The sequence below is a fragment of the Candoia aspera genome, chromosome 3 (genome assembly GCF_035149785.1).
Source record: "Candoia aspera isolate rCanAsp1 chromosome 3, rCanAsp1.hap2, whole genome shotgun sequence".
In the NCBI taxonomy this organism is placed as follows: Eukaryota; Metazoa; Chordata; class Lepidosauria; order Squamata; family Boidae; genus Candoia; species Candoia aspera.
The window spans coordinates 47,802,376-47,818,442 of NC_086155.1; the positions used below are offsets into that span (position 1 = coordinate 47,802,376).

Below are 16,067 nucleotides of genomic sequence, written 5' to 3' on the forward strand. Positions count from 1 at the left end.
GACTTAAGACATGCAGGCTTTTCTGTTATTTATTTCCTAGATTAAGCTTACATTTGCTTTCTTTTACCCAAGGAGCAGACACCAGAGAACTTTCTTACTAAAGTTATACTGATAAATTTAGTTTTCTTCCTATGTTTTTTTAACTGTACATGCTAATTAGCATGGGGTTTTCGCCAAGGTGAGAGATTTCAAGATAGGGAAGAAAAATGAGGTTTGTCTTCTAAAAGAGTGCTTGTTAGTTTGCAAACAGACAAATTAAGCAGGCTGAATGGATGTGTGTCCAGCAAGGGGAGCTGGTTCTATTGAGATGCTGAACAACAGGAACTAGAGAAGGTGGTTTACTTTTGAATAAAAATGCTGCTGAATACTTTCTGAGTGGCACATGTTCTAGAAGAACAGAGGCTAACAGAAACTGGGAAGAAGCAAAAACAATGGGATTCTGCAAAATACCTTTAACAGTAAGTGACTTTGCTAATTCATATTGAGGACAAACAGCAGAAAATGTGTCAGTCAGTTTATTTGAACAGTCTTCAAATCGTAACAAAAAACAGTATGATTTTAAAATCCAAAATTATTTGACTTTCTTAATCATAACCCTCAGTGTTGCTATATGAATTAATATTACTTTGTTTGTTTATCCTAATAGCACCAGTTAGGAATTTTGCCACTGCTAAAGTCACTTTAGGAATTTGATTACAGAACAGATATTTAATATAAAATTGATTTGAATGTCCAGGAAAAGGTGTTAAAATAGGATTAGCAGGTCATTATGCAAGCTAAAATAAAAGATACAATAGCGGAGTATGTGTTCATTGACTCTACATCCTGTTTATTACAGGAACAGCCCTCTTTTGCCAGGGGTAACATGTGGATTAAACTTCAGGGACTATTTCAGCAAAGCAGCATGATTTCTCAGCTGTCTTTAATATTGCAATCATATAACAAGCAGCTTTAAGTTGCAAAGAATTATCAACTCATATGGGTTCATTTCTGGAAATTCTAAAGTAATTGGAAAACCAAAATGAAATATTACCAGAAACAACTAAAAGAAGCAGTCTTCACAGATTGCCTCCAAAGGGGATTATTAATATTCTTTGGACATGAGAAAACTAAACTTTGGCTTTGTTTGAAAGAATATAATTTTAGAAAACAATCAGAAAAATAAGTAATATCAGAAGCTGTAGCATTTAAATTAGCAGGCAGGAAATGCTGCTGGAAAAGCAATTGCCATATAAAAGACTGTTGCCTTGGGAAGAAGAAGAAGAGACAAACTCTAAAGTGATGACAAGATGACTGGAAAAGAAGGGAGAGGGAGCAAACCCAAACCTGTATTGCTAAAGATCTGTACCATAAATTTAATAAAACCCAACCAAGTCAAATTCACTTGTGCACTGGGGCAATATTCTAGTATTTCAAGAACTCAAACTATTTCACTTAATTATTGAAAGTTAAGTACCTGTGTACTTTCAAACACACAAACTAAAAATGAGGGAAAGGGAACAATTTGATTTATAAAACTAATGACAGATACAAGAAATGCTGATTCATGAAGTGCATTAAATGCCATGTTTAGAAAGCAGTCTTTCAAGTACAACAGATATAAGCCATGGGTGTAAAATTATTTTCCAAGAAAATTACTGCTTGTTTATCAAGAGCTACTAAGTTCAATATATAACTGATAAATATTATAAAAAGAGTATTTGCATGAAGACTGTATGAAACTGTGGCATCTGAGATTTTGCCACAGAAATATAGAATGTATTTCAATTTAATAAAAAGCAAAAGGACTAAGGAACAGAAAAGAAGGCCTTGCTAGTCCAAGGGAAAAAATGTAATGAGAGCCACTTACTGGCCATCTAAGGGAAAATAGTCAAAATGGTGTTAAAATTGATCATTTAAATTTATGCAGACCTCTAGAAACTTTAACTCAACAGAAGAATTCTTATTTCCAGACATTTATTGATGACTTAATGTTATCACTTTATCTGAATTATTTTTCAGCAATTTCTGCTTCTTCTGAAGTTTTGCATATGAATAGAAAAAATGTAACCTTTTACAGTAGTTCAATTCTCGATTTGGTTCAGTACTGTCAGCATAACCTAATTTCTTTCACATCTTAACCACTTTACATATCATTTAAAAACAAAATATTGGAATTATTTCATAATCCATTTCCCATTTTACTGGGGAAAAAAAAATAAAAGCCCTGGGAAAACATTTTTTTCAATTTGTCCCGTTTTCCTGCACAAGCCTTAATATGCTAATTTACAACCAGCCACTCAAGTATTATGTTGAACAATTCCACAAGTGTATGTTTATACAGGAAGCCAGAGAGTGGATGCCAAAACACGGCAAATTCTGAAATTCCTGCGTTTTTTTCCAATTAAAAAGCCATGATCTTTAAATTTTGCCTCAAGAAGTATTTTTAAATAATCCAAAGAGAAACTTTGCTATGTTGGTTTGGTATAGCTGCCACAGCATGCTGATACCCAGACTCAAAGTCTGTTCACTGTGCTCTGACATGTTAATATTTTGCCTTCATCAGCCTGAAAGTGCTTCTCCACATATTCCTGGTATTTGTGCCATGAAGCTCCACAGCATTTCTGCTGTGTGTTCCTTGGAGCCATAGCATTTCTTCCAAATACACAGGCTTGAATCCAATGGAAATTTTCCTGCGGACAGAATAAGATGGGTCTCTTTCCAAAGGCAAGTAATTTTATCCCAGACTGCTCGGATCAATGATTCAGGCAATCTAGGTGTATTTATTTATCCCATGTGTCGCTTTTGTTCCTCCCTATTTGTTCTGAATGCCAGACAACACTGCTTAATGCTTAGTACGTTCTCAAAATAAAATTCTGTCCCTTCTATTTGTTGACTATGCTGTTAAGTCATGCACATTGGAATAAAGCTACTGCACGTGGGATAGAACCTGTTGTATTCCACCACTGTATGAACTCTTTCTCAGTTTTCTGCCTGAGGTAACTTTTTTCTTGATCCTTTCTAATTTTGGAGAGAGACAAGCACCCTTAAGCACATTATATATGAAATAGCTGCCTTTTGCTGTTCACTTTCTTTTTTGAAAAGGCTGATCTACACATTGCAACAAACATGCTGCCTAGCCTCTTAATGAAAAAGCTACCATAAAAAAGATACGAAATGGACTTCTTGGGGGCTTGCATTGTTTTTCTGCAGAAAACCTCTCCTGTTATGACCCATCTGTTTATGACATGTGAAATTATCAAACCAGCTGTTTTTCTATAAGTTTATTCCTAGACAATCAAGAGCAGGGCAGAAGAGCCATTTAACCTGGACCTCAAGCTAAAAGGGAGACTCAACTTCAGGCATTTTTTATTTTATTTTTAAAAATTACTTGGATTTATCTTACTATCTAATCAAAAGAATGAAAATGAAAAGGCAGATTATGGTGCTTTTTTATACAATACTTCCACAGATGGGTAGGTGTGGGGTTCAAGAAAAAGCAGATCTATTTCTAGGTAGATCTAAGAACTCAAAGAGTTCTTAGGTTTATTTGATGGGGTAAGCAATCAAAATGTAGCACTTCCCTAACCTTGTTTTTTTCCGTAAGAATTTTATTAAGTTCAAAGCAAAGATAAAAGATACAGAGAAACAAAAAACTACAAAGAAAAAAAAAAGAAAAAACTATATAAGCATAGAAACAAAGAATTTTTCAAAGTTACAGAAAGAGGTGACTTCTGACTTTTAACAGCAAGGATATACAACAATTTTCCATAATCCCTATATTAAACCAAAATCACATTATTTTTATAAATCATTTCATTGGCACATTATAAAAATCACTAAATACAGTTGCTCCCTCCCCTTATATTAAAAGAAAAAATATAGACCTCCTAATCAACTCCCCCACAAGATAACATTTATTTCCTTCCTACTACTATTCTATACATTCCTGTCTACTATAATAAAAATCATACTAAAAAACATATAAATTGTTTGCCACTGTACTTGATAATACAACAATTTTAATAATCATATTAAACCCAACACCATTTATTTATTTTTCTTATTGTACCTTAATAACCTTAATCCAAATCGTTAAAGATAAATGAAATCAGCCAAATCCTAAAAGCAATCCAGATATTCTTAAATCCTTATCCCACTTCAAAATAAACCAGATCATTTACATATCTCCACAATAAGCAGAGCTTTTTTCTTTAAAAAAATCAACAGCTCAACTGCCCCCCTCAAAAACTCCAACTTCTCTTCAGAAAACCTCCCATACATAATAACCCCTTGTTTTCCATGGCGTTCCATCAGAAGCTTAATTTCACTTTTGGCTTGCAACTCGATCTCTCTCTTTAATTTCTTCAACTTGACTATACAATCTTCATCCAGCATTTCAACAGAAGCCCCAATCTCACTCTTAGAAGAAACATTTCTGTCACTGTTAAATTCCTTAGTTTCGTCCATGACATCCCCAACCAGATGACACATTTTAGACCTCATATTTTCCACAATGTCCTGAATGCCTTGCATAAAAACTAGGTAGGAATAAGGAAGAATCTGTTTAAAATCTCGGTGGAAGGCAGAGAAAATGTGTTTAAAATCCTCCATGTCTCACACATTAGATTATGGCACCCCCTGGGAGCTTAACCAGCGAAATTCATAGATAGGAAAGAACTCCAGAATGTGTTTACACAAGTGAAAGTGAGATAGCAGACAGTTCCCCAGGGAATGTAGAAGCAGAAAACAGCCAATTCAACATGTAGGAGAATGCTAATATCTTCAAATTTAGTACAAAAATAATAACAGGGAAACAATTATTTACTCTCAATCCTCCTTAACATTTGGATGGAAAACAAAGTCCAAAACTTAAAAAGATTTTTTTTTAAAAAATCCCAAAGATAACAAGCACCAAGAGAACCCACTTCTCCTTGCTGTAGAAAGCCTCTCTTAAGGTACACTTACTTAAAAGAAATATAAATTGGGGGATTTAGAAATGGGGTGGCCAATCTTAGTGTCCCTTTAAGGCTACAGTGCGGCTTGGAAATGGTGACGTCCCAGTCTCCCGGCTGCTCTTACTAGTCAAGCACGAACGATGTTTGCGAACTTCTGGCTGCAAGCAGCCTCCGGAGGACAAATGGGGCGATTCCAGGTGTTTTCCTTTTTCTGGAAAAACCCTCCTGGGCTTCAGGAAAAACCTGCCTGAGCCTGAAAAAACTGCTGCATTGTCAGTTCTGCCTGCTGAGCCCACAGGCACAGCTGTTCAGTCCGCCACGTCCCCATCAGAAGTCCCTAGCAGATCTTGTTAAATAAAATGTTTTGAAAGTACCAAGCCAACACTACTGCTATGAGCTAACCAATTACAGAGAGATGATTCTCAGCAGAGTTAACATCTCTGTAGATTTAACCAAGACATGGTTAATACTCTGGGTTTTAGCCTCTGGTTTAACACTGAAATCTCTGGGGCAAACTCAGATGGGGGTGTGATGATTGCCTTCCACTGAGTAAGAGAGATCAGGCCAGTTAAAATTCTTGCAAAAAAAATTTCTACCCAAAAAATCCCCCCCACAAAAAACAAACAAACAAACAAAGGGTATCTGACAGACCTGCGCATTCCTGGAGACTTACTCAGCATCTCTGAAAGTTGCATGCAGGACAGGTGCGGCACTCCCTCCTCACAATAAAAGGCAGCAGCTAGTAAACCACCAGAGGGGAGTGAAATGAGGAGAGTAAGACTTGGCCCCTGGTCTCACCTTTCAGGATGAGCTCCCTACTACTGACATGGAAAACACAACAGATACTTGGAAAACACTAAGGGTTTTCCAGATCCCCTCTCTACGCTTTACTAGTTCCTTAATGGGGCTATGCCTTCCATGCAAAAGCAGCTTTGTGATTTACAGGCTTCAGCTGAGATTGGTTTGGACCCAGGGAAACACAAGGGGAGATGATCCAGTGGAATCCTTTGCTGAAGAAGTGAGGGTGTGAGGCAAAGAAAAGATGGGTTCTCCTCTTTGGACTTGCTGCATTTTGAGGGAGGGCTCACACCCAAAGCCAACCAGTTTTATTCTTTTAAGTGGTTTCTAATTGCTACTATTTCTAATGCACCACTTTGCTTCTTTTCTTGACTTCCAAAGAGTCCCACTGGGTGGGTGGGTGAAGGCTTTCACATCCTCAGATCCTGGAGAGGTGCAAAACTCATCCCACAGAGATCAATGAAAAGGAATCTGGGAGGATGGAGCCCAAATTATTTTCCTTTCTCGCAGCTCCCCAATGGCTCTAAGGCATTTTCCTTTCAATTGTATTCTTGGGTTGCCAGCTGGGCAAATGTTATAATCCTAGTCCTCAACATAATTCATTGTTGCAGCTGCTGAACCTGCATGGGCTCAGCTGGATTTTAGTGTGGTTGTTCCTCTCAAGTACCTTGTTTTTCAGTTTTATAAGCCTGTAAGAGAGCTGAGTATTACAATTTTTAGGTAAGATTTTTAAAGATTTCAGATGTATCTTTACCATATTATCATTTTCTTCTATATTTCTTTGTTCACCCCTCCCCCAAAGTTGGCCTCTTTTTCTCTCCCTTTCTATTCACTAGTTCCCATGGCAACCAAAACTATCACCAGCCCGCTTCTCATCCTAGGTTAAGTTTCAGTTGGCCAGTCCTTCCTTAATTATACGTAGTGGAAGTGAAAAGTAAAAGTTTTATGTAGTAAACGTAAAACTGATTTTTTTTGTATGTACCACCCAGAAATATCATAGTACACACCTCTGATTTTTATACATATGCTTCTGTTGCTCATCATTACATTTTTCTTCTTTGCCTAGAAGACACAATAAAACTATAGAACTATTTTATTATTCTGTCACAGTGGAAAAACTTAATAGGAACAAATTGTTGCATATCAATATACAAAACTGCAAAGATCCATTTAGGTGGATCCACAGCTGGCTTAATTCCATACCTAAAGAATGCTCATTGGACTGGAAAATATGCATTGGCCAATACCCACCTCAACTTGGTGTCCAGTTATAGGTATCACATTTAAAAAGAATTCATACTGGAACAGGCATAAAGAAAAACAGTAAGTATAATGAGGGCAGTAGTAATTAAGCTGTACATCTGTCATCACTGTGGCACAAGAACATATCTGGGACATGGATTTTCATAGATGCATTTTTTTTTTAAAAAGTACTTTTAAATGTACTATCTGAATTTAACATCTACCAATGTTAAAGAATTGTACAAATAACCTAGTAAGTGTTTGATAGAACTAATATGATCCAGTCAACCTTATTTTGAATCAGGGATCTTCCTGACAGATAAAAGTCTCATCATGTGATCATGGCTTAGAACTGTCTATACACATTTATGTCAAAAATAATAGTACATTTTATGGTACTAGAATATTGGTGCAAAATTACAGATCTTGGGTATTTGAATGTATCATGATTTTTACATGAAGACATCCTAAATCCATCATCTAATACCGTTAATGTTGATGCCAATGAACAATGCAGATATCTAAGACATTATGCTATCACTGTGATATAAATTCAGCCTTCAAAAGAGGATGTTCAGGATGAATGTTAAAAACTGGTTTAGACAGATGTCATATATCAGTAATGCGGAGGGAAAATCCATGCCATAGAACATATTCCAAAATTGGATCATTCAGTGCGTATGGCACCAGCATACAAAAGTCTAGTTGCAATACACAATGTGCTTATGGGCTATAAAAAAGGCATTTTCAGATTACAAATCACCTTTGTCCCATGGACTAAGTAGTAAGTATTACAATACAGTTGTTTGTGGGATGACTGTCATGAAAACATCAGCCAGAAACAAAACAGTCAGCCAAAGACTACTAATTACAGTTCACGTCTATGCCTATTTTGCATCATAAAAACAATACAGCTGCTTATGGAAGAAATGGTATGATAGTTATTTACAGGCAAATACACAAAATTCACTACAGTTATGTGTATGCTCTGATATTTTAATGACACAAAGTACAATAGTCACAATTAAATCTCATGCATGCATTTTCTTATTGCAGGTCTCTCATACATACATATTATGCAGCTACTACAATGTTATCTCTGATCCAGTTAAATACTGAACATTGTACAGTAATACTGTGTAAATCCACATCAAGGGATCAAAGGCTACTATGCTTCATTGTTTTGATTCTGATTCTGTAATATTTATTCAAGCATGGCTATTCTTTTAAAGTAATATTCAAGAAATTAATTTAGCCTTTATTCATGTAGGAACAACTGTACTGCAGTGTCTTAATAGCAACACAAAACCATGGATCGATTTTAACAGTCAGTGGAACAGTTTTAGTTGTCAGTTATGTGTTCCATTATCAGGTTTCTGTGCCATTGTAGTGTTGCAAATAGTGGAACCTGAACAAGAATGAGATGTGGTGGACTGTGTGTGAGTATTGCGGGAGGAGGAGTCCTGTAAAAAAGAAAAAGAAACTCCATGCTTTGGAATGTGCAGTGTTCCTAGATGTATACAAAGCAAAGTCAATCCCTTAGAAATACTCCAAAATATAGTCAGCCAATATCTTTATTAGGATCAATCAAAATATTCCAAATTATGAAGTCTTTCAAGTCTTGAACTAATGTCCAGTGCACTGAGCTAGATATTAAGCAAAACATAGATTTGGATTTTTTATGTTGGAATAATGGATGCAGGTTGGAATTTGCTGTTTTCACATTGCTGTCATGTCACAACTCCCTTTCCTTTGTTTGCAATGCAGGGCATCGTTTGAAAAATAAATTGGGGGATTATATGTAATAATCTTTAAGATTCACAGTTTAACTTCATAGCAGGATCACAAAGCACTGATTCCGTTACATTTACACTACAGTGAATGGACAAGGATGTGAGATATAATTTGATGGATTATTTAGAAACCTCTTAAATATCCCTTTTAATTATTATTCTTACATCTTCTTCTGAAAATGGAAATATGTTTAATGTTACCACATGTTTGTTGCCCAGGAAAACAGAGGTTCTTTCAAACAAGGCTTTTATTGTGCAATTGTGCTACCTCATTCATGGAATTTTACAAGGAAAGGGGTAAAACAACAACCTGCCTAGTCTTCCCGTCGCTTTTGTCCTTTAAAAAAACGAAACAAAGAGTCTATTAAGGAGGAAAAAGAGTAACAGCCGAATATTGTTTGACTGCAGCACTGGGAGGCATTTGTCTGGAAGCACCACAAAATTCAGCCACCAGAATGAGATTCTGTAAAGAAACTAACCAACCTTCTGCTACAAAGTTTTGTATAATGGTGAACCGTTCTCATTACAAAAAGAAATATGGTACGGGCCGTTCAAAGAGTCCACACTTCCTTCATTGCTTACAGCCTGCCTTCAGATTGCCCCATCTACAATATGGTCTTGCTCAAGCCAGACAAAATGTTACATTTAGTTCCATACTGGTGCAAAATATGTTAAAAGTAGCTGTCACACTAAAACAATTGGATTTTCTGAGTGCCCTTAAGGTAAAACCATTTTTTTTTAGTTAAAACTGCGAAATAATTCCCAGAAGAGAAAGCTGCGTGTGAAGCAAAATGCATTCTAGCTAGACTAGAAACCGAAGATTAACAGGATGACCATCTGCCAGGTCGCTCAAAGATCTTGCAGGTCGGCGCGAACATTATGACTATATACGTGTGCTTACACCTGTGAACTTGTCAGCGCTGCCCTTGTTCCAAGAAGCCGTCGTCGAGGAGCTGATATTCGGAAGACTTCTACACTCCCTGGGCCTCAACGAGCCACACGCACGCATACACACGGTGCCTCTACACCGTTTCAAGCAAAGTCCGCACTGCCTGGAAGGTTTGCGCTGAAAAATCCCTGGCAAAGGCCGCCGCGAAGCTCCAGAGAGGCGGCCAAGCGGAGGACTAACGAAATGGGTCACTGCGACTTTAAGAGTCCCTTTGTCTCGGAAACATCCTTATTTACCCTCCTGCGACTCAACCAAACTTAACCCCGCGGCCTCCCCCCGCGATTCACAAGTCGAGGGGTGGAGCTAAATGTATTCCCCGGCTCCACTTTTGAGAAACGCTCTTGTCCTAAGCTTCGAGTTTGGAGAATGGAGCTAGGATTTGCCGGATCCCGCCAATGCCACCAATACGCAATTCGTTCAGTAGAAAAGGAGCGTGCGTTCCTTTAGTGAAGCAGTAGGACAAACGGCATGAACAGAATCGTTTGACTCTTGAAAAGAACGTACACCCTCCAACGCGTCACTCGCGTAAATCAGTGACTAGTTCCCGCTCTTTCCTGTTACGTATATGACGCTAAGAAGAAAAGAATAGTCCCAGAAAACTCTCGACAACCTTCGTGCGCAGACGGCGTAAACGAGATAGCTGAATAGTGAAAGCGTCACATGCCGAGGGTGGGGAGGAAATAATGTGTGGCGTGCGTCTTATCCAATGGCAATGAGGGGCGGAGAGACGTTGGCATCCAATGGCGGGCGGGGGGGCGTGTCGTGTACCGGTTGGGGTGTCTCGCGCTTGGTGACAGCTCGCGCGTGCTGATGATGGCGGTAAATAAAGGGGCCGGAGGGGGGGCGGGGGCTTTACCCCCTTGGGGTTTAGACCTTAAATAGGGGGAAGTAGAAGAGCCCTTCCTGGGACAGAAAGGGGTGTTTCACGCGTGGTTGTAGCCGGTTGGGGAGACTCTACCCCCCAATTGTCGTGGAAGGTTTGAGGGGGCTCCACCCCTTCGAAGCTCAGATTCCACATTGGGGACATGAGGGCTGTGCTGCTTTAAGCCCCACCTTCTGATTTGGAGGGAATCTCGCTCACGCGTTTGGGCAGTCCAGTAGAGGGAAAGAGGTCTTGACCCCTAAAGAGTAGGGGGTGGGGAAGATCCTTCCTTCAGCCCCTCCGAAGGGGATAAGGAAGGTTGTGCCCACCGAGGAGGGGGGAAGCACTAGCCCCTCTTAGAGGGAGCGGGGCAGAAGACAGCAGTCAACCCTCCCAAGTGAAAAGGTGGATAGTTGTGACAGGATTTGCCTGATCAAGCAACGATATTGGCCAACAGCTGACTTTTGAAGGTCTGAGACAGACTTTACTCTGCTTTGGTAAACACAGGCTGTACTGTGGTGCACAGTGAGAGCTAGGAGTATATTAAACCCATAGGGTTGGATAGGCTAGCTTGAGGGCTCAGGCAGAAAACGGGAGGGGGGAGTAAACTGCAAACTGGTAGAAATTAAACTTGCAGGACTCTGGAAGAAAGCACTTTAAGGAGATTAAGAACTAAATTCAGAAATGGGGTAGGTATGGCATAGTTGCTGGAAACTAAAGCACAGTTATGTGCATGTTCATAGTTGTTGCCATTTGTGGCTGGAGAGCAGCAAAAGAGTTGGAAGAAATAACTGTAGCCAAATTAGCAGTTGTTTTAAGGTGTTAGCATAAACAATATGGAAAAAAAGCCGGAATAAGGCAACAGGAAGGGTTCACATTTGTGTTGCTTAGCTGTGTGTAGTTCTTTGTTTGCAAGTTAGATCCTACATGATCAATTTCAAGTAAGATATTTGCAACTTCTTTTTTTCAGAAAATTATACTCATTAGCTCCAACGATGTTTAGTTCTCTCCATTTCAGCTTAACTACATAAAATAGTTTTCAGAATGTATTATATATTTTGAACTCTCATTGTTATTAGCATGTTAATGTAAATAGCAGGGTTTGGAGAGCCGAGGTGATCAAACTTATGTGTCCCTGGAGTTAATGCAATTGGGAATTCTTGGCCTTTAAACATGGATTGAGCTTTTGTAATAATTCATTTTCGAATGCTGTTTGTTGTACAGCAACTATGCGGTTGAAATCATTGTTAATACTGCCTTGTGATCTAAACATAATTTCTGAAATAGTTATGTTGATACAATGGACTCTTCTTTAGTATCTAAGTTGCATATTTTATTTATAATGAAAACATTTATTCAATATACAGGAAGCATTTTTTTGAGAAATTAAGTAGTTGCTGTGATAGATGGGCATGGCCTTATAATAGTAAACTTCAGCGTAAGCAAAATATTTGGCCACCTGCATACATAAATACTGTACTGTCTGTTATGTTTAAAGTTCCTATTGTTTCAGAATGTATTGGCTCGCTGATCTTTTCAAAAGGAAGCTCCTTTGCTTACTTCATTTAAAGTGTTGCTTTTTTCTTTCCCACCCACATTGTTAATGGAAAAGGCGGTGGAGCTAAGTCTTCACTCTAAACTAATTTCTTTGTTAAAGTACAGTATATAGAAAATAATAGTGAAGGTGTTAAATCAAGCATCTCTGGTTCTTTTTGGTTTTGCTCCTAAGTCTTTTGTGAAGTCTGGTTCCTTCTTTTGGTCACAGTAAACCAATTTCAGTGTGGAAAAACAAAATTTCCTCTCTTTCCCATGTTAAATACTATGATGTTCATTAGTTTATGAACTAATTTTTAAAATTTGAATTAGAAAAATGAGAATCTCATGCTTCCCCACTTATGAAGGATATGTAGGGTGAATACTTAAAAGTGCAGAATGTGGAAACACTATATTTCTAATACAATGTACATTTTTACATGTTTTACAGGTTTTACTTGGTAGCAATCATGAAAAAATATTGATAATAGAAACATGATAGATATTCTTAAACATTTAAACATAAATACTTCAGCTAATGGGTGATACAGTTTATATAGTAAAGGTAAAGGTTTCCCTTGACATTAAGTCTAGTTGTGTCCGACTCTAGGGGGCGGTGCTCATCTCCGTTTCAAAGCCGAAGAGCCAGCGTTTGTCTGTAGACACTTCCGTGGTCATGTGGCCAGCATGACTAAACGGAACACCGTTACCTGCCCGCTGAAGCGGTACCTATTAATCTACTCACATTGGCATGTTTTCGAACTGCTAGGTTGGCAGGAGCTGGGTTCCAGGCTTGCTTATACAATTAAGTGTTGTTATAATGCAAAAGGAAGAATCAAAGTATAGAATATGGATTTAAAAAGTAGGGAAATATGTGGCCTTCCAGATGTTAGATTGCTATTCTGTCATCCCAACCATTGGCCATTGTGGCTATGGCTAATCAGACTTGGAGTTCAACATTATTTGGCCACACTCTGTTCCTTTTCTAAATATACGTTTGCAAATTTAACTTCCCACTCAAAAATGTCCCTGGATATTTCACTTTTTTTATTCCTAATTGGCTTTACTTATTAGAGTTTTCTGTTTAATAATTTAATATAGAAACTCTAGAGGCTAGCTTGTTTCCAAATATCCATGAATAGTATTTATTTATTTTTCAAATTTCTATTCTGGAACATACTATCTATAATAGCATGTTCTAGAATTGGGTTCACTGTAGTGAAGCAGCTGAAATACTGGAGAGAGATAGTTGATCTGTTATTGTTTTTTTCTCTAATGGTCAGGGGATAGGTATTATTTGGATAAGGATTGCAGTGCTGGAGGAAAGAGGTTCCTCAGCGGGACAATTGCACTAGGAATATTTTGCTGTGGATGGCACCCATAGGAAAACCTCTTCTGCTATTTTCAACATACTGGTGTCATCCTGGGTGAGTAATGTTGGATCCAAGATGACATACTGATCCCTCTAAGTATTTCCTAATCTGACAACTGGTGGACAGTACAGGAACTTCCATCTTTGCAATCATCATTTACAGAAAAGATTTGCAGTGCAGAATTAATATGAGAGTTAACTTGTGTAGAATTACACTTTCAGGTGAAATATAAAGTCACAGTTTCCTCCTAGTTATATGTTCTGTGATCCATTTAAATTCAGCTTAATTGTAAACGGTGTTTGGCTGTAAAGGCTGTTGATTACCCCCTTTCTCCCACTCCAGCCACTATTTCAAATGCTGAGATGTTGTTGTATTCCAAAAAGAGTTGATAGGCATGGAAATTAGTGGGGGCTGAAGGGAAGTACTGGAACCTGAATGTTATGGATTTGGGGACAAAAGGGTGGGTGAGCAGTTAATGAAAGCAACAGGAAGGAGGCCCAGAATAAATAGCAGAAACTTTAGTAGAAGATTAATCAGAGAAAAAGCTATACTTAGGAAAGTAAGCTTACTGAAGGAGTAGTGGATGATGTCTTTGCTTTTGATGCGGGTAGAATTGCTATGATAACATACAATACCCTGTAAGAAACTATAAGGAAAGTAAGGGATAGAGTAATGTGGTTGAGAAAGAGGGCTGAAGTGGCAAGGATTACTACATTTCACATGATTCCTTTGATTCTTGTGGGCATTTAAAGGTTAACTGAGTCTGCATTATCTCCAGAATCCGCTAAGTCCCAAAATATGTTTTGGCTTTGTTTGGCTCTTTACAGAAATGTCTCTATGGCATTTTTAAATGTGTTTTTTTTTGGTAGCAAATTTAAAGATGGATGTTGAAAATGTGAAGAGAAAAAAAAAGGATGATGTGTTTAGAGTACATTCTCACATATACAAACAGCCCTTCTAAGCAGCTCATAAAAGGAAGAAAACTTTATGTAATCCATTATCAAGTGTTAGCTTGGCAACATGGGTGCCTGGAAAGAGAATGGTTGCAGCCCCTCTACATATCCAGACAGTAAATAGAAGCTGGGTGCTGTAGCAGTTGATGCTAGACTTTCTGTTGAAAAAAAGAGCCCCATAAAGGTCTGTAGAAGACAGTCACGTTGGTTTCTTCCTTCAGTTCTCATTCAGTACAAGTATTTCCTGTAATGTTTCATAACTTTCATCTGTAATTCTTCTGAATATCTCTGTTTAACAACTGTATAGTACATAACACTGTCTGAATATTGCTTAGGTTTCTGCAAGTTGCTAAAAAATTACAGTAGAGCAGAGCATCTTATTTAACAGAGCATCTTATTTTTGTGAAACATGATTTAAATAAATTAAGAACTGGTAAAGCCTGAAGGAACTGGTTTACACTTTGACTTAATTCTATTTATATCCTTATAGTTTTATTTGGATGACATTTGTATTTGGATGACATTTGTAACTGTTTTATGGTATAAAACAGTTTTTATGCCTTAGGGTATAAAAAAAGGAGATACATTTAGATATATGGAAAGTGTTCAGATGAGATTTTCATTATGTGTTTTATTGTTAACTATTGAATTATTTAAGGAATAAACATTCATAATTTGAATTCAGTCTTCAATCTCCCAGTGTAAAAGATTCGAGTTTGTGCTATTACAGTTATATTTGCAAGTTTGGATGGTATTTCATTAATATTTGTTACCTTAGAATTTCTTTTTTGTAATAATTTTATTCTTAATTGGCTGTGCAGCAAATTGCATGTAATGCTATCATTTGGGTGGATTGTAGCTACTTATAAAGCTTGTGCATAATTGGCCCAACCCTTTGCAGGCTAGTTGTGTGTACACACCCTCAAGAGCTGGTAATATATGGTAAAAGAAATTGCCACAGATTTCTTTGTGCATGAAAGAGTGTACCAAACCTATTGTGTCAGGACAGCAGGCAGTTCATAGCTTTATCTAGTGTATGTTGTTCTCTTATCAAAAATCTATACAAAAGAAAGCCCCAGGAAGAAAGTGTGTATTAAGAACTGTTGCATATGACTGGAGCTGATAATTTGGGGGGCTGGTGTGCACATCTGGAATTTTGTAAGCATGCCAGGGGAACTCTCACAAAATGGCTGTTGTGGGGGAGGCTTTTTTATTCACAAAATGGCTGTCATAATGCACACTACAGAACAGGTAGGTAAATAGGTCAAATAGGTAAATAGGTCAAAGACAAACTGGTCAACTATCTTTTTCTAACAACCTCCTCCCCAGATGCTTCCTGCTGTCTTTTATTCCTTTTCTATGGACAGATGGACACATTTCCATACGAATACATGAGTGCAACCGCTCTTTATGTTTCTTTTACAAGAACCTAGGAGTCATATGGAGCCCAGAGTAACCTTTTAAACAGAGACTTATAAGAAGCTTTGCCAGCTTTCAATTTCATTTTTTAATTAAAACATTAAAAAAAAATCAGGTGGGATATGGAACCTGAAGGATGCCAAGTGAGGTACCATAGAAATGTTGGTTCTCACAGGACTAAATCATTACTATATGTCACAGAAATGCA

At 37.7% G+C, this 16,067-nt stretch overlaps 2 protein-coding genes across 3 annotated transcripts in view; both read left to right on the forward strand.

Moving 5' to 3' along the window:
* LOC134493210 (uncharacterized) overlaps positions 1-16,067 on the forward strand; it is a 156,079-nt gene that overhangs the window by 26,992 nt on the left and 113,020 nt on the right. The window lies entirely within an intron of this gene.
* The window catches only part of USP49 (ubiquitin specific peptidase 49), a 49,948-nt gene continuing 44,377 nt past the window's right edge, over positions 10,497-16,067 (forward strand). For both annotated transcript variants that reach the window (XM_063297578.1, XM_063297579.1), the window contains exon 1: positions 10,497-10,538. The gene's annotated coding sequence lies outside the window, so the exon portion shown is untranslated. The remainder of the gene's footprint in view (positions 10,539-16,067) is intronic.